Source organism: Triturus cristatus, chromosome 2_2, assembly GCF_964204655.1.
Source record: "Triturus cristatus chromosome 2_2, aTriCri1.1, whole genome shotgun sequence".
Lineage (NCBI taxonomy): Eukaryota > Metazoa > Chordata > Amphibia > Caudata > Salamandridae > Triturus > Triturus cristatus.
Genome location: NC_140582.1, coordinates 754,458,805 through 754,478,025, shown reverse-complemented (window position 1 = coordinate 754,478,025; position 19,221 = coordinate 754,458,805). Strand labels below are relative to the sequence as shown.

The window sequence follows — 19,221 nt, the reverse complement described above, 5'->3', positions numbered from 1 at the left end:
TTCATTTGTCTTTTGATATCTTTTTTCAGTCCCTGCACATGGAGCTGGGGGGCACGGTGCCAGTGTTGATAGGTCCTGAGATGGGGAAGTGGACGCTGTAGTGGTCGGTCCAGGTGAGCTGTGTGACGTGGCTGTACTTGACTCTGTCCCTAGACTTGAAAATAGGGTCGAGCCTGTGTCGTGCGATGTGGGTAGGGCCAGTGGCAAGTTGACTGTGGCTGATGTCGCTCATGCTTTCCAGTAGATTGGTTGAGTTAGTGTCACTGGGGTCAATGAGGTGGAAGTTAATATCACCTAGGAAGATTTAGTGCTAGGAATCGATGGCAATCGGGGAGATGAGGTCAGGGATGACATTACAGAAGCTGGGGTGTGGCCCTGGTGGTCTGTAGGTGAGAGTGCCTCTGAAGTTGCATTTTTCATCTGTGTACAGTTGGAAGTTTAAGTGCTCCATTATCAGGGTCGAGTCGTCTGGGCAGGTCATGCAGCAGATGGTCTCCTTGTAGTTGATGTAGTTGATGTCAATTCCACCTCTTTGTTTGTTGGTTCGGTCCCGGTGTGGTATTTCTAGCTTTTGGGAATGGCAATGGCAATGTCTGGCATGGAGGCGGGGTTCAGCCTGGTCTTGTGAGGAAAATGATGTCCGGGGTGAGGGATGAGATCGTGTCCCAAATCTCCATGGCATGTTTGCTGAGCGATCATGCATTGAGTAGAATCAGTCGGCATGGTGGGCACAGTCATGTTTGTGGTGTCTCCGGTGTTGTTGGTTGCTTCGGTGCTGCAGGTGAAGCAGCAGTGCTGGCAGGAGAACAGTCCTCTGTTTGTGCGTGGAGATGTACGGCAGCAGTAGTTGTTGATGCGTCCGGGATCCAGTGCTCGGAGTTCTGACGGTGTAGCTACGTGGGGTTGAATCCTGGCACTGGGTGCGGTCCATAAACAAAAGGGCACAGATGGGCTTGCATTTGGCGCGCCGGTGGCTCGCTGCATTGAGGCATCAGTAAGTAGGTCCTATGTGGTGGGAGGGGCTCTGTTAGTGGCAGGAAGCAGGAGGGAAAGAGCTGGGAAACAAAAACATGTCAGAAAGGTGAGTGGGCAGAGCGGTGGTGAAAACAAGAAAAAAAGAAAATAACCCTGTGCCGCACGGCACACAAACAAAAACAGCAAAAGGGCACCAAAACAACGCAAACGACAGTATGAAAAACAAGGCTAAGTGTGCAAGAGATGCTGCCAGAAGTGAACAACCTCTTTTATAGTCAGCACTCAATGTAGGAATGAGTAAAATGAACATTTGTATCATTCATTCATGGCCCACACGGACTGTCGGATAACTTAAAATGAAATTGTCAGGTGCAAAGAAATAATTCATAAAGAAGCACTCAGCTGTCCATGTGGTGCGGCCTGCACTATAAAAATACCTTAATAAATAAATATAAAAAGGGCTTGTGGAATTTAAGCCAGTATCATGCTGCAGTCACCCAGGGACAAGACTAAACAAGCCACTTGGTTTACCTGGCTTAAAGAATAAACATGTGTAGCATTGCAGTGATTGGCACTAACAGCCATGGTTAGAGAGGAGTACTAATAAGGCATCTAACTGCTTAAGAGATTAGTGGTATGATTTATAGTTTGGCAGATGGGTAGCTCATCACAAATGTGATGTACATCTCATCTCTCTATTTATAACTGCATTAGAGTGTCATGGACTTGTAATAAGACAGACAGGCTAACTGTCACATTTGTGGTGGTGTACCCATCCACCAAATTAAAAATAAGGCCTTTAGTGGAGATGTCACTGCATTCATACGGATGCGGAGAATCATAATATGGTGGCACATTTGTGTTTGTGCACCCAGTGTCATGGGCATACATGTGTTTCTGCTCATAAAACAAGTAAAGAAAGCACCCAGCATATAATTCACAGATTAGTGAAGTAACACAAGGATTAAGGGCCACATGTATCAACACATTTCCCCATAGACACAGATTTGGTTAAACCCTTTGATACATCTGGCCCTAAGTGTACGCTGCTAGGCATAGAATGCAGTACAACCCATACAAAACCAGTGAGGAGTTGAATAAATCCCCTGCAGTGGAATGTAACCTAACAGAAAAAGGAGAAGTGAGTACTTCTGTCATTCTCACAGTGGTGGCTATCACCAAACTTGGTAATTACAGCCTTGTAACGTGCCCAGTTGTTTCAGTGTATGACAGTATTAACATGACTTATAATATGTGCATTGTGGATCTTTGTGCGATATCCCTTAGTATTATAGAGCCGAGAACTTCAGCAAACTCAGAGATCAGTTTCAGGTGCGCCAGCACGTTAATTACAACCATTCTCATTCACCTGTTCTCCAGATCTGCTACATTAGTGACTGGAAGCTTAGGACAACATTTAAGTGTGTCAGTTATTTAACCAGGTACATTTAGCATTATTGGAAACCAATTGCCTTCTTCACCCTTCTCAATCGGGATTTAGGGCTGGGCATAGCACAGAATCCACCCTGGTGGGTGTCACCAAACAGCTTAGACCCCAACTCGATAGGGGAGGTGTGTTGGCTCTGATTCTGTTAGACCTTAGTGTGGCTTTCGATACTGTCATTTCCCAGGTGCTTCTTCAAAGGTTGGAGGATTTGGGCATCAAATGAGGTGACTTGGATGAACAGTAACTCCCTAAAGTTAAATGGGAATAAGTCTCAAATCCTACTGGTTGGTAATCAACTACAGATTTGGGGCCCTCATTGTTGGCCTGATGACAAGCAAATCACCAAGGTAGCCTCCGGCTGTTTTGGCGTCCTGAGGTGGCTAAGGAAAATTCTTTGTCTCCTTTCCGTTTCAGCCCAAAGTACGGTGGTACAGGCACTGGTCATCTCTAGGGTCGATTACAGTAACATTCTCTACCCGGGGGCATCGAAGGCTGCACTTAAATGACTACAAGTCATTCAGAATGCGGCAGCTTGGTTGCTACATTACCTTCCTAAGCACTCTTCAGTCTCTAATCTTCTTTGGGACCTTCATTGGCTCCCGATCAGCAAACGAGTGTGATTCAAGGCACTATGCTGTGTGTTTAAAGCTTTGTCTAATTCTGGTCCACTTTACCTTAGTTCTCTTGTGTCACCCTATGGTCCCAGTCGTGCTCTCCCCTCTAGTAATCAGAACCTTACGATTGGCCCTAGGGTTTTTTAAGGCAAGACAAGGTGTTCGCTCCTTTTCTTATCTGGGCTGTAAACTGTGGAATTCTTGGCCTGTCTCGCTTAGAACATGTTTATTTATTTATTTATTTATTTGTAGGTTTGTATAGCGCTAGAATCGACTCCAACTGGAGTATCTCTGTGCTTTGTGGAGCCGGTAAAGCAGAGGAATAAAGGAGCTAGATCTCATTTCTGAACAACACAGTCTTCAGGAGTTTCCTGAAAGTGAGATGTTCTTTGCACTGTCTCAGATAAAGGGGAAGTCTATTCCACAGGGTAGGGCCTAAGATAGATAGTGCTTTACTACCGTGTCTAGATTTTTTTGCACGGGGAGTCACCAAAAGAAGACAGTTACTGGACCTAAGTGAACGACTTGGGACATAAGGAACAAATTTGTTCTGAAGATAAATAGGCCCTTGTCCATTTAAACATTTATGAATCAAGCAGCATATCTTGAACTTAGATCTCTGGCGAATGGAAAGCCAGTGCAATTTCTCCAGAAGAGGTTTGGACGCAGTTCTCGGAGGAGCATTAAGGACAAGACGAGCCGCAGTGTTTTGAATGACCTGAAGCTTGGCCAGCACGTTTTCGTTGGCAGAAAGCAACAGGTCATTACAATAGTCAATACGACTCAGAACCAATGTAAATCTCTTGATAAGTTTAAGAAACTCCAAAAGACGTATGGCTCTTCTATCCCTTCTATTTCAGTCCTTTCAGTTTTACCAGTGCTGGGAAACCACTTTGGAGTAGCCATGCGCTTTACAAACTCACATAATAATAATAATAATAATAATACAAGGGGGGCGTGCCTACGGCGCGAGACGGGATGGCTGCCTCTTAAGGGAGCTCCGTATGCCAGGCTACAATATCCGGAAAATACCACCGACCTAAGTCACCGGCGCCGCTGAAAACATTATAAAGTGTCTGGAATTGCCCCAGGCACACTCGGTGCCGCTTTTGTTTATATCAGCTGGCGGGAACTCAGTGAAATCAGAGCTGACGCAGGGCACCGGCCTGTGAGAAAATGGCGGCTGTCCATGAGCGCAGAGTGAGAGACGTGCTCTGAGGTGCTGGGGGTGTGCGGGGCGGAGCCCCGGGGTGCCAGGCTGCCTGCTCCTGGAGTGGCGGGCAGAGCTTGAATCACCGACTACGACCGGGTGCGCACCCCGTCGGCAGAGCTGAGGACATTGGGCAGACTGAGTCGCGGACACAGATACTGCAAATGGAGAAAGTGCTGGAGATCATTAAAGCTAAAAACGAGGATTTAGAAGCGCGCTCCAGACGAAACAACCTTTGTATAATTGGACTGCCGGAATCCACAGCTATCTCTAAAATGGAGCTGTTCATAGATGGTCTGTTGTGGGAACTTTTTGCTCCTGTTCTGTCAGCGGTAATGATTGTAGAGAGGGCGCATAGATCTCTGGGTCCTCGGCCCAAGCCGGGCGCACTGCTACATCCGATAATTGCGCGCCTACTAAACTATGCGGACAGAGATGTGATACTATGGGAAGCCAGAGCCAAGAGTCCTATAAATCATAAGGGTAATACCTTGTCATTCTTCCCGGACTATACACCTGCAGTGCAGGCAGCTCGCAGAGAGTTTGTGCCATCAAAAAAGATCATTCAATCAGCATCGGTCCCATATGCTATGTTATATCCTGCCAAACTGAAAATAACACACAATGGCCAGGCGCATTTTTTCACGGGCTCTAAGTCAGCCTTGAGATTCACAAAACATATCTGGAAACCGAAGCCCCGCAATTGTGGCTCGGGAGCCCGTCGTCATTGCCAAATCCAGAAGACTCAGATAATTAATGGGTGTATCTATATTCTTTTGGACATGATTGAAACTGTGATGGAGCAATGTGTCATAATTAGTGCAGACTAGGCTTGGTGTATGGGGCGGGAGTGATGTGTTTTCTGTATGATGTTAAGTTGTTACTGTATGTTAAGCATTCCAGATAGTGACTTTGCTTATGGTTAATGGTGCACAGGTGCGTCACACAACTACAGCCTGGCAACCTCACCAGATGGTGGGTGTTTGCTGCCGTTCCTTCTCCCCCAGTCGGTGTTCCCCTATTTTATAGTTTCTATGGAAGATTGGGTAGGTGGCGGGGTGGGGGGAGGGAGACAGACTCAACTTAATTGGGAGGTTGGAGTGGGTGGGGGGAGGAAGAGGGATGGACTGGGAGATGTTTTGTTTTTAGTTTTGTTTATTGTAAAATTGCTGTCTAGACTGGGAGATTGTGAATATTGTGGATGAGAAATATATAATATCACTGCTGCGTCCCTACTCTGGCCCAACCTATCTGCCAAGTTGTATAGAAATGTTGGAAAAATCGATGGGAGTGCGCTATAGTTTATTAACTTGGAACATAAGAGGGTTAAACTCCCCAAAGAAAATACGTCAGGTGTTAGCTTATGTTGGAAATACCCCACTCCCACACCGGAAAGGGTTGGTGGTAACGGGGTCTTTCCAGGACATACACAGTGGTAGCTTGGCTCGAGTGGTCAGGAATCAGGCACCGTGCTAAGCATACGACATACCCATACAATAACCATGCGTGCATCCGTTCCAAAAACGACTCTACACCGTAAAAATTATGAAAATATCTTTCTTTATCTTCTTTTTCTCTTAGTTGCTGATTAGATAAATATTAACACAATCACAATATACAAGGCTTTTTAAATAGTGCAGGTCAAATAAATACTGTCTTAATGATTCAATAAATAGGGGTGATCATAAATAAGGAAGGCATAAATATAAGTGCAATACATACAGGCAATTAAATATTCTGAGGCAATAAATACTGTAAACCAATAAATATTGTGCGACCATAAATACTGTGGAACAATAAATACAGTGAAGCAATAAATAGGTTAAATACAATAAATACAGTGCCCTCAATAAATAATTAAAAGCTGACAGTGACACTCATAGAATCAGATCACATTTAGATTTCTATGGGCGGATTTGGCCCAGTCACAGCTTGTGGTTATGTGGATGACTTGAGGGTGTCTGCTCCCTGGCTTGGACAAGGCTGAGGCCTAAACTGAGGTAGATCAAGGGGGGGAATACTAGAGACCTGGCTCTCTCACTCTACACAACCCCTCTGAATTAGTCTCAGCTCACCCCTGGCACAGTCAAGCTGGTTCCAGCACCTCTCTAACCCCTAGAGTAGTCTCTTAGGAATCCACAGGGCCTTAGGCGCCCTCTATTCCACTTACTGCCCTTTTTCTGAAGCTCCGACGCCGCTGGAGTCGTGTCGACGCCGTGAGGCGGTTCCGGTTCGATGTCGGCGGCCTCGGCGCGATCTCGTCCTCCGGTTCGATGACGTCGGGCAGTCTTGGCTCGATGTCGACTTCAGGCAGCTCCGGTCCGATGGCGACCTCAGGTTCGATGACGTCGGCCGGCCTTGACTCGATGTCGACTTCCGGCGGCTCCGGAGTGCGATCCCCACTCCCGACCTCCGGTGCTCCTCTCCTCAGGTTCCGGCGACTCCGGAGTGCGACCTCCACTCCCGACCTCCGGTGCTCCTCTCCTCAGGTTCCGGCGACTCCGGAGTGCGATCTCCACTCCCGACCTCCGGCACGCTTCACCTCGGTCTCCGGCGACTCCGGAGGGCGGACTTCACTCCCCCGTCGACGCCGCTCACTCGACCTCGGGTGACTTCCTCCTCGACCTCTGGTACTCTCTACGACCTCCGTCGGCGCCCTCTCTCGACCTCTGGCGGCTCCGGGTACGACGTCTGCTTTTCCAGTCAGCGCCGCTTCTCCACCTCGGGCTCCGGGTCTCTAGGCTTCTCGACGTCGGACTCCAGGAAAACCAATAATCAGGTCAGGACTTTGCTGTTCTTTGCTTCTAAGGCCTGTTCCTGCTGTCCAGGTCCTTAAGATGGTTTTTCTTGCTTCTTCCCACACAGGGCTCCAGGCTGGGCTCAGTCAGTAGGGACTAGTATCAAGGGTGGGTTTATTGACCCCACTCCAGGCACAAGTTTCCACCCCTGCTGCCTCACTCCTTCCTCCTTCAGGTTTCTGCTGCTCACTCTTCACCAGTCAGGTGCCAACTGCCAGCTCCAACTGCCAACTCTCTGTCTTAGCTTCCCAACATTCTAAACCGCCTCCAACTGTCACAGGGCTCCAGAATGTTGCAGAAGGTTCTAGTAGGTTCCAGTGGGTGCTGGTGATGTCACAGGTGGCCACCATTTTGTGCTCCAGGCCCTCAGACAGAAGTTCCAGGGGTAGATAAAATGGCTCCCTGAATCTGCATCAATACTAAAAAGTCTGGTGGTTCCCAAAAAGGAAAAAATACTAACAGGGTTTGAGGCAAAAGTGGGACAAAATAAATAATGATGAGGAGGGACCACCCAAAGGGCTGACAGGTCTAACAGCTTATTTATCTCGTCATGACGTAAAAGTCGCTTTGCTACAGGAAACGCACCTGACCAGCTTCACGGTAACGTAGCATTGCCATCAAATGGGCCGGATATAGGCTCGCCTCCTCATATTCATCGTATGCTAGGGGTGTGCTGATTCTGATCAAGCGAGGGATTGCATTTACTCCACTTCGGACATATGTAGATGGTGAGGGGCGCTGTGCAATGGTTCAAGGGAAACTAGGTGGTACTTTGGTGTCAATTGTGGTTATGTATGGACCTATTGCAGATGACCCTGAGTGTTTTTTGAGAATGTATACCAAGTTGAGGGAATGGCTAGAGGCAGACATTTTGTGGGGGGAGATTTGAACACCTATCTGAACCCTGAGCTGGATAAATCTAATCCGCTGTCGAATCGTACTCCCATCGTACAATCGTACTGGACTGTTAGATGTATGGAGAGTGCGTAATGCCTTGGTGAAAGAAGGTACACATGCCACACCACTTCACAACAGCTGGTCTAGGCTGGATTATTGGCTGCTGGGTGGGGATGCGATTGAATGGGTCATAGGGGTGGTTAATCTACTGCACATGCTACCAGATCACAACCTGGTACAACTAGATGTCAAGATCCCGACGGCAATTTTTGTTTATAAAAAAATAATAATAATAATAACACAACTAATTCTGGCAGTTTGGGGCCCAAAGCATACTGTATACTTCCTATGCAAAAGTCCAAAAGAAAATTACAATTTAAAGTTAATATGAAATTAGGAAATTTAATGGTATTATAAGGCCTTACAGAAGTGACAGGAACCACACATCTTGCACTGCGTTGCGTTCCCCACTAGTTAATTCAATTTCATACTCAATTAGGGACAACATTGGTCAGTGTGTAAAATGACAAAAAGTAAGGCGAAAGGGGAGAAAAAATAATATTTTAAACCATCAAAACCACACTCATGAAATAAGTTCACATAAAACCAAATGGCCATGTTTGATGATTGTGTGAATGTCAAATGCTTTTTTTCATCGACCTCTGCTCATGGATAAAGGGCTTGAAACAAACATGGACATACGTCCATTTGCGCGCTGTGATGTGGTAAGAGCAGTAAATCACTCCTGCGCAGAGTGCATGGCATGCACACGGACGCCGAATTAGCAGCCGACTTGGTGTCAGTGACTAACGAGAGTTGCGAGGTTTCTGTCGCTGGCTGGCAGCGAGAATATTTTCCACAAGGCTAGGAAAAGGTGATCTAATGTTAGGAAAGGAGAAGGGAAAGTGGCATTATTAGCTACCGTTTGAGCATGTTGTTTAACATTTGTGTTACAATCCAGGAATCTGTGTTAACATCAGGACAGAATGTACGCAGCACAGAACCCAAAGGCCGGAAGTGGGCAGCACACACAGTCTAAGTGTGCACACAAAATGAATGCTCCGCGAGCACGCCATGGCAGTGAACCGCAATGACAACGACAATGTGCGATCATTTGCTCAGGTCCTCGCAGACAACGTGAGCATCTGTGTAAGATAAGGCGAGGCAGACAGATTCAGCGCAATGGTTGACAGCCAGTCTGTGTTCCTGTGCATGCGGCCTCAGGGCCGGGTGTAGACATGGCAGTGTGCGTAGCTGCCCAGGGCCCGCGCGACCTCATGTGGTCCCGCGTCAGCTTCGTGCGTCGCACTAATTCATATTGTGAGTAATCTCGCACCTCAGTGCAGCAGGGCATGGTGAGATCTGTGAATGGGGGGCTTTGAGGCCCGAGGGAGGGGGTCTTCCCTTAGACGTGACAGCGCTGGACCATGGCTGTGAAGTCGAGGCTCATTGCCCTTCCCATGGGTAGGCCTCGGCGCTATGATCCAGCGCTGTGATGTCCAGTAGAAGGAAGTCTCTCTCGTGGGCCTCACAGCCACGATCCAACACTACGAGGACAAGGAAGAGGCCCCCTTCCCTGGGCTTCTCAGCTCTGGACCATGGCTACGAGGAGCAGGTGAAGCTCTCAGGGGTGTAGCTGCCAGTACTGCTCCAGCAGGTGTAGTGGCACCAGAGCCACTGTACCCAAACTATGGCTGGGTTTTACTGTCCAGCCAGGGGACGTGGGGATGGTAACTTACCCGGCTTGCAGTAGGGCCCGTGGCACCATTGCCACTCTCCCATGGGCTTCACAGCCATGATTCAGTCTTGTGAAGTCCTGGAGCAGAACACTTTCTGGCCCGTGAATTCGAGGCCCTTGGGAAGGGACCCCTCTCCGGGGTTTAGTTTTCAAAAATACAGCAGGTGTAGGGGACCTAACCACAAGGCAGCAACATCAATACCACTAATTTACATCGAGCAGCAGAGTAATGGAAGGTTCAGTCTGAAAGGTGTAAATGTGTGTGTTGGTCAATGTGTACTATTTGGTGTAGGGAACATAACATTGACTTTGAAGTGGGAGGAGAAAATATATGTTTTAAGTTCTTTGCCAGTATGCTCCAGATTTTGTGGCTTCCCTCTAGTACATTGGTCCAAATTCTGAGAGCAAAGCAAGATAATGTTTGGCTAGACATTGTAGCCCTCTAAGCCGGGGCGTTTCCTGCATGAGGGTGTTGGGAGCGAAGCCTCACTAGTCTTGCAGGAAAGAGAAGCAGGATATTGGAAAGACTGGCCTGTGCCACTTATACTGCCCAGTCCGGAAGTAGCAGTGCAGCACTGCAGTGGGCAAGCACATGCTGCGCATGTGAGGTGGATGGCTTCAATATCGCCCAAAACTCACATGCTCAGTGTGTGTCTATGAGGCAGAGGTGAGGGCAGTCAGGCCGCAGCGCTGCCTGAAGCAGCCGTTTTTCCAGGGTTTTGGTCTATTAATCGGCTCGCCCGGATCCGATAAGTAGATTGAGTACATCCTTCCAGGATCCCATCTCCTCTGACTGGCTGACCCTTTATACCGTTAGCCTATAAAAATAGGAAGCAGGATTTTAGTGTGACAAAGTATTTCGCATGTCCCTTCCTAGCCGTTGCTGAAGACTTTTGCCTCTTGTTCTTCCTTCGGCTCACTATCCTCTGCAGCCATCAGTATTTTCTCTCAGAGTGGCCCGTCGGATTACGGCTATCAGAGCTCGGAGCATTCAATGAGGTCCAGTACCGCTTCCTTTGGCCTGTGCTGGGTTCATATTTCCCTCCTTGCTTCAACAGCTGCAGCCAACAGACACCTCTGGGAGAAACACCATTTAAGCTGTGAGCCGAAAGCCATTGAGTGCAACTGCCTTTTTCAGTCTCTGTCAAACTGCCTTAGAGGCCTGAGTTCATACCTGGCGGCATCTGCCTTCGGGTTCTGTCATCACTCCTTTTTCCTCTATAATCTCCCCTCCAGTCCCTAACATTTCCCCTCGGATCCCTTGTCAGCTCCCCCAGGTCCCCGTTCGACATCCTGCTATCCCATCTCAGAACCCGTCCTCCCACTCCCTGTCAAGACCATTCTTATTGGCACTGGTAGTTAGTTGAGGCATAGCGCTGCGGGGCCCCTGGCCATCTTGGCCAGCGCTAGGCCCACAGCAGGAAGCTGCTCGGGGCAACCTTGAGCCATAAGAAGCGAGTCAAAAATCTCTGCCTGCACACCGGGAGCGGTAAGTAGTCTGAGTGGAGAATGGGTCGAGTGAAGAAGAAACTGCATCAAGAGCTTGCATTTCAAGTATAGAAGAGACAAATGCAACAGTTACACAGACTTTTGGCCAGGCCCCAACTTAGGAGCTAGAACATATGAACACAAGTACAGTCAGCTGCTTTCTGGAACAGGGAAAAGGAGAGTAGTTGAGAGTGTGGCCAACAATATATTAATAAAGCTTATACAAACTAAAATCCGCCACCAGAGGATGGTAGGAATACTTATATTGATTTTTAGTTCTTACATCCAACAAACAGTTTACAGTGTGTGAGAATGGGCCTATCCCCACCTTGGCTGGTGTGATATTAAGAGCAGTATCTCATAAAGCATTCAATTACAGCAGAGGAAGAAGGTGGAATTTACCTCTCCAAAGTCCTGTATTTTCAACTAAAATTGAATAGAGAGTTCAGCATAGCTATAAAAACAGTAGGGGGGTACAGACAGGATGCAAAAAAGGGGTTTCAATAAACTGCCAGTGAGGTTTGTGTAAAATTACAGAATCAGAGTGATATGTTCAGACAATGTTCAAGCAGTGTTCCATGTGTTTCATCCTAGCTGGATTACCTTATTGATGGCCTATGGCTGTGATCCCTAGTAGCCTTTTTAACAGCTTGAGATTTTCTTCAATCTTTTTTTTTTAGGAAAAGGATAGAACTTTTCACTGTACTTACCATGAGCAATATGACAATGTACAGGAATCTAAAGTAACATGGTCTTCCTTAAGAGAAGTCAACACCATTGCTAAGAGCAGACCTTACTCTCACTTCATAGATTCCATTCTCTCTACACTTTTCAAAGAGAAAAGCTCTGCCATTACACACTACTAGACAAGCCTGATTAACTATTCTTAATACAAGGCATTGACTGTCTAAAAATTGGTGCAGGTCTCTCGTGTATTGAAAAAACCAGAAGCATATCTAAAGTATCTGAATAGTGCCAAACTCGCGTAAGAGATGCAAGGAGACTCTACTTAAGCTTTTCAAAGTTGAAAATGGCCTCCTAGGTGAGCTTCAATCGATCTTCAGGTCGGGACGCAACACAAACACCACAATACTAAAAATTGTTGAAAGTGTAGTTTCTTTACTAGACAAAGGAGGCTCTTGCCTGTTACTGCTCCATGACCTGCCTTCAGCCTTTGACATGATAATCGCTACATTCTCAGGAATATCCTGGTGGTCACTCCTTTGTCATGAACATCTTCGAGGAGAGTATGGGGCTGAATGGCATTGTCCCCTACTCATTCTCGTCTGATTTTGAAAACTATGGGCAAACTTTCTCTCCAACCCAGTCAGGCTCCACAAGATATCCTAAATATTCTATTCCAGTCTTTTTTTGTGTTCTTATATGGAGCTTCTCACGGAACAACTAATTTCTACTTTCAAGTATTCTAACACAAAATATAATTATAACGGTGATGACACCCATCTCTACTTGCACATTTACTCCTCTAACGACACTGATTACATAACATAGGTTCTGGGTGACATCCAATCCTGGACAGTATTACATTATCTTAAATCAACCCTGTCTCTCCTCCTCCCCAAGCCTCTCCACCCAGTTCAGCCCTGGCTCCACTCATTTACTGTGCTGAAGTGCCAACGCTTCATTATGGTATGCGCGTCTCCTTGCTTCTTGTTGGTAAAAAGTGACAGTACGCTACAACCCATTAGCCAAAGGGGGAAAGTGCCAGCGAAGGCACTTATGATAGAATACATCTTTCATGCCAGACAATGACTGCAATCAAGTGATTTAATTCTTTGTGTTTTTGGGACAGAATTATGGTAACTCCACACTCCTAGGCATACCTAAACCACATCCATAATCTCTTCAAGCAGGACTTCATGGAGCTGAAAGGCTGGTGACTGGTGCAACATCAGCTACACAATTCTGAATATATTAAAATTGTTCCCGTTTGAGGCAAAAGTGTCTATAAAATAGCATGCACAGTCCACAGGACAATGGATGCCCAAACTATCTTGCCCTAAAACTAACCATCACAGACGAACTGCACCAACTTCAGAGCTTAAACCCCAGCTTAAAAAAATTTATAAATATTAAACCAATCCTTTACACCACATCTAAGGACTAGAATTCCATTCCTTCTAAAGACTTTACAACTTGTTCTTATGAAACCTTCAAAAACAGTAAAAAAGCATGTTGCTCAAAGAGAAGATCTGAGGGGAACAAGTCTGTAATAAGTACAAAAGCAAAATTTCACATGATTTTCAGCAGACAACTTCACCGAAGTCACTACCTGCATTTCTATATCTGTTTAAAAAGAATTCACAAAGCAGAATCAGAGCAGATGATGTGAGTCAAGCATCCTGAAATGGATAGGGGTATGCCCATTTTAGGATATCAATATTTGTCTACATCCCTCATAAAATGAGAAATATGAAGAAGGCAGTGACGGCCCGTGTAGGGCGTTTTAACGGGGCGGTGACGTGGCGCAGAGGAGGGGCATGGTGGGGGGTTTCAAAATGCGGCATACGGCCGAGTTCAGGTAAGTTATGAAAAAAATTAATAAAACGAACTTCGTGGCGCGCGCTGCATCGCCAAATGCGATGCAGTGCGCGCATATAGGATATTTTCGCGCAAATAGGATATTTTCATGGCCTCATTGACTACAAAGGAAGGTATATTCCCGGAAAAGTCTACGTGTCTTACAAGGGTGACAGTATCCTAAGCTGGTTCCACCAAAGAGATTTGGGTGTCATGCTAGATCCCAATAGTAATCCCCCAAGTATATTGAAGGAAAATTTCCATGTAGATGAGATTTCCATGAAAGCCTGTAATGATTAATATACTGCAAGTTTAAAGAAGACATTTCCAAGCGTGTTTAGGAATGAGTTAGGTTTTCCACGGAACTATGTACACAAAATACGATTGGTGTCTGGAGCCGTGCTTGTTGCTGGTAAAGTCCATGGAGTTCCCCTGGCTGTTAGAGATGAGATGAAATCACAATTAAAAAAGCTCAAATCTGAAGGTATAATTGAGGAGGTTGAAAGGACACAATGGTTGGCATCAGTTGTCGCTGCCCAAAAATCGGATGGAAGTCTTCGTTTATGCATAGACTTAAGGAAACTTAATAAACAGGTTGTGATGGATAGATATCCACTTCCTAAAATCGCTGATATGTTGATGCTTTTGCAAGGTGCCAAGGTGTTTTCCACAGTAGATCTAAAATCTGCCTATCATCATATAAGGTTAGATGAAGATTCCAAAGATTATACTGCCTTTATAACGCCTTTTGGAACCTTAAGACTACCCTTTGGCTTGGTGTCGGCAGCTTCTGTTTTTCAAAGAGCATTGGAAAAAGCGTTAAAGGGACTTATTGGTGTCAAGATTTACCAAGATGATGTGTTAATTTATGGCAGGGATCAGGAAGAACATGATGTGAGGCTCAGGCAGGTTTTTGAGAAATTTGACCAACATAACCTTACTGTCAGGTTGGATAAGTGTAAGTTTAGCAGATCTTCAATTGACTATCTTGGTCACACCATATCTGGCCAAGGTGTAGAACCCAAAGCCGAGTTGGTGGAAGCCAATCAAAATTTGGCCTCTCCCACCAACAAGGAAGAATTAATGAAATTTCTTGGCATGGCTGAGCATTATAGTAAATTTGTGAAGGGTTTCGCTGGAAAATGTCTCAAGATGCGTAGACTCCTGTGTAAAGGTGTGGATTTTGACTGGCCCAAAGAGTGTGAAGCTGAATTCTTGGAAATCAAAACGTTGCTTAAGAAAACCCCCAAATTAAGTCGTTTTGATTCCTCGATGAAGTCTGTCCTCATCACTGATGCGAGCATGAAGGGGTTGGAGGCTGTCCTGCAACAAGAGAGAATTACGCTATTCTGCCATAGAAAGAGAGGCTCTTGTTGTACATTGGGCCACTAAAAAACAAAAAAACTTACTGTGGGGAACCAAGTTTGTTATACGCACGGACCACAAACCCCTATGTGAAGTTTTCAAAAAGAAAGGCATCGATGCCATTTCTAGCAGGATTTCCAAATGGGTGGGGGCTCTCCAAGGTTATGATTTCAGTGCTGAGTATTTACCTGGAGCAAGGAACAGGATTGCTGATACCCGGTTGAGACTTGTGCCACATTGTGAGAAACAGCTGGATTATGAAGAACAGGAGTCCAATGAATGGGTATGCAATGTTGCGAACGGTGGTATGAAAGAAAGCTGGTGGCGTGAAGAATGTGCCTCTGATAAGGAGTTGTAGAAGTGGCCTCCTTGCTCAAGAATGGTTGGAGTAAAAAAATCAAAGGTGACTCAGAAAAATATTGGAATGTAAAGAATGATTTATCTGAGTGTGGAGGGTTGATTTTTAGAGGGACAAGATGGATTCCGCCTCTAGTCCTTCGGGATGAACTTCTTGAGTTGGCTCATCAAGGGCATCAAGGGATGTCTAAAACCAAGGAGAGACTTAGACTCAATTACTGGTGGTCTGGAATGGATCTCCAAGTTGAACGTCTTATAAGAGAATGCATACCTTGCACATTAAGTGAGAGGTGTCTCAAACCTAGGACACAACCCATGGTTATTAGAGAATGCCCTAAAAAACCATGGGAAGAAATAGCGCTGGACATTTTAGGTCCGATTCAAGGTAAAGATTTTGAGTGTTATGTTTTTGTCCTCATTGACATGTTTTCAAGCTGGCGGAGTTCACACTACTCAGTGTTTTTTGGTTTTTTTCACACATCAGCCCACGGTTGGGTGGACCTTAGCGAGTTCACACCACCGGGGCTACGCACATCCCCCTCTGGTCCTGACGAATGCCCGATTAACACTCCATGAGGCAGAAACATGTTGACCGCCACGGAGTGAACCAGGTCTTTTATTTTTTTGACCCTCACTCCTTTTTACTTCTTTCCATTTAAGCAAAATTAATAAAGTTTCTTTTTGACTTGATTGGATATTTTAAATTCACTTTCCCCACACAACCAACCCAGCTCCGCAGTAACCTGGCGTCGCAGCACACTGGGATGACATTCGGTCGTCCCAGTGGAAGCCCAATGATGAAGCATGTCACCAACCAGGTTGGTGAGTGAGGGCTTTTTTCATACCCACTGGGTATTGTTCCAAAGTGGCCAAACCTACTTCCTATGAACATAACGGTTCACAGGGAATCTGAGGCTTGTTGCTCGATTGATTGATGTATTGCATTAATTAGAGTGCCCCCTGTTTCATATTTTTGTACACTGGCTTTATTGTTTATTGTGATGTTTTCAAGCTGGCCTGAAATTAAAATCACTGGGTGCATTGATACAAAACATGTTATGTCTTTTCTCAAAGAGGTTTTTGCTCGTGAAGGATTGCCTGGTTTCTGACTGACCGATAATGGGGTTCAATTTGTATCCAAAGACATGGAAGAATTCTTACTAAAGTGCTCCATCAAACACAAATGGTGTTCACTATATCATCCCGAGACAAATGGTATGGTGGAACGCTTCAACCGTGTTCTGAAAGAAACCATTGACATGTCCAAACAAAACGGTTTGAACTGGAAAGAAGAGGTTCACAGAAAGGTAGAGATCTACAGAATTTCTCCTCATGCAACCACTGGCTGTACTCCTTTTGAGTTATTCAGAGGAAGACTTTCTAATACTTTGGTTGCATGCTTTTGGGTCAACGAGTCAACCTATGTTAGGGAGAAAACATCCTCTGATCAGAAGTGGTAGCTTAAAGAAGAAAAAAGGGTTGATGCTCAGAAACTAACTTATGATACAAGAAAAGCTGTCAAAACCACAACTGTGAAGGTTGGCGATTGGATTATGATCAAGGCTCCTTTTGATAGAAAGGCCTCTGGTCTGTTCCAAAGACCACATAGGGTTGTCAAAATGTTTACAAATGCCATAAAAACTGAAGATTCACGTATTTGGAATCTCAATAGAGTTGTTATCAAAAACAGTTCCTTACTGCGTAGTCTGTGTGCTGGTGAATCCTCTGATTTGAATGTTTCATGTCCTTCAACTTCAGGTCTGACACTACAAAGAGAAAAAAGAGTGGTAAAGCAACCCTCCAAATTCAAGGACTATGTCATGAAGCATATGTCTGTATAATCTTCTTTTGGTTTTATATTTTAACTTTGTTCTTTCTTCTTTGACTGTTTAAAATTGTAATATATAGAAGGAAGGTATGTAACATAGTGCCTTTCTGTATCTTCTCTACATCATTCAGCTTTGACTCTTTTGGTATGTATGTTTTTAAAGTGACTCCATGGTGATATAACCTGGAGTTATTGTGGCTACTGTTGAGAGGAGTCAGTTGCACCTGACCTCCATGCTGGATGAATGAGACCATATTCTTGTTGGAATAAACTTCTTCATTTTACCTACAACTTCTACCTGAGCATCATTACTTAAATTCTTCACCTAAATCTGTGCCCCTTTCAAGTAGAACAGTGCTTGAAATGGGTGTTTCATGGATGTTGCTGTGTGTGTTCCCACACAACACCCATGGAATGCGAAGCATTCCCAGATTTATGAGGAATTGTAAACCTGGGAAGGCATCAGATTCTAACGCCACCCCAGGGGTGGCATTAGGGATGCGCAATGAGAAGTATCCTATTTCTCTTCATTTTTCCTTTTTTGTATATGTGCTGCATTCTGCAGCACACATGGTTGGAGGAAATCACCTCCATTGATTGATTTTGTGCAGAAAGGTGTCCCTTATTGCACAAAATCAATCATTTGCGCAACGCAGGCACCCTTGCAACATGGCACAAGGGTGCTTGCGTTGGCGCTAGGCTGCTTTTTTAACGTTAATGCAATAGTCAGTACAGGGATGCACTGTATTTATGTTAATACAGCACATTCCTGCACTTTTTGAATCATGCAGCATGGTGCTGCTAAATTGCTTACGGTACCACGCGCACCGTTCTATTGTAAATAAGGCCCTAAGGGCCTCATTTACGAGACCCTAGCTGCACTTTTGCACCATCACAGCATCACTTTATTGATGCTTCGGTGGTGCAGCATTTTACAAGGCCACGCAAAGCCACTTTAGGTGGCTTTTTATGGCCTTGTAAATATGTGCCCCTTTAACGCAGAACAGTGCAACACCCATGGAATCTGGAGCATTCCCAGATTTATGAGGAATCGCAAACCTGGGAATGCATCAGATACTAACTGCACCCCAGGGGTGGCGTTAGAGAGACGTAACAAGGAGAAATATCCTTATTTCTTCTTGTTTTTCCTCTTTCTATGTGTGCTGCACACATAGAAGGAGGAAATCACCTCAATTGATTGTTCCTTCCTACAGAAAAGCAACCATTCCCGCAATGCAGGTGCCCTTGCAGCGTGGCGCAAAGTTGCCTGCATTGGCGCTAGGCTGCTATTTTTAGTGCCAGTGCAGGGGTCAGTACAGGAATGCACCGTATTCTTGTTAATATGGCGCATTCCTGTACTTGGTGAATGACGCAGCGTGGCACCAGGCTGCACCATTCTATTGTAGATGAGGCATTCAGTGGGGTTATTAAGATTTTGGGCATGAGCTTGCCCTTAGAGCTCATGAAATTCATAGGTATGTGGATTTATTAGAGCCACTGATTACACAGCTCAGCTAAATGTCAATGGAGAACACTCAAAACCTAACCCTTGTATGATAGTGACGTGTTTATCCTCTAAGAGAATATAGCCCATAGTGACTATGAACAATCACAGACATTGGGCGTGATCTGAAGACTGCTATCCAGTGAGCACCAGGGCAACCATTGATGTGTCTCGCCTTCATATTCACGAAACTCCGAGCTGCAAAACACTAGCCCCAAAACATCCAGCTGGTGCATCTCTATGTTACCGAAATTTCAGTCAATGGGAACTCAACTTCCAAGAAAAGGTAAAATACTGAACCAAAGAAGACATCCTGGTTCCAGTAGGAAATATAAAAGCTGAAATGGTAAATGAATCATTGTATACTATTTAAAAAACAGAAAGTGGTTTGTTTGATGGGAAAAGGAAATTATGTCACAAAATAGTTTTTTCTCTCTAGTCAAACCTGGAAGAAAAGGA

General features: G+C 45.3%; 1 protein-coding gene across 1 annotated transcript in view; it reads left to right on the top strand.

Moving 5' to 3' along the window:
- Nucleotides 1-19,221, top strand: part of PDGFRL (platelet derived growth factor receptor like) — a 673,754-nt gene that overhangs the window by 45,903 nt on the left and 608,630 nt on the right. The gene's annotated exons all lie outside the window — the stretch shown is intronic.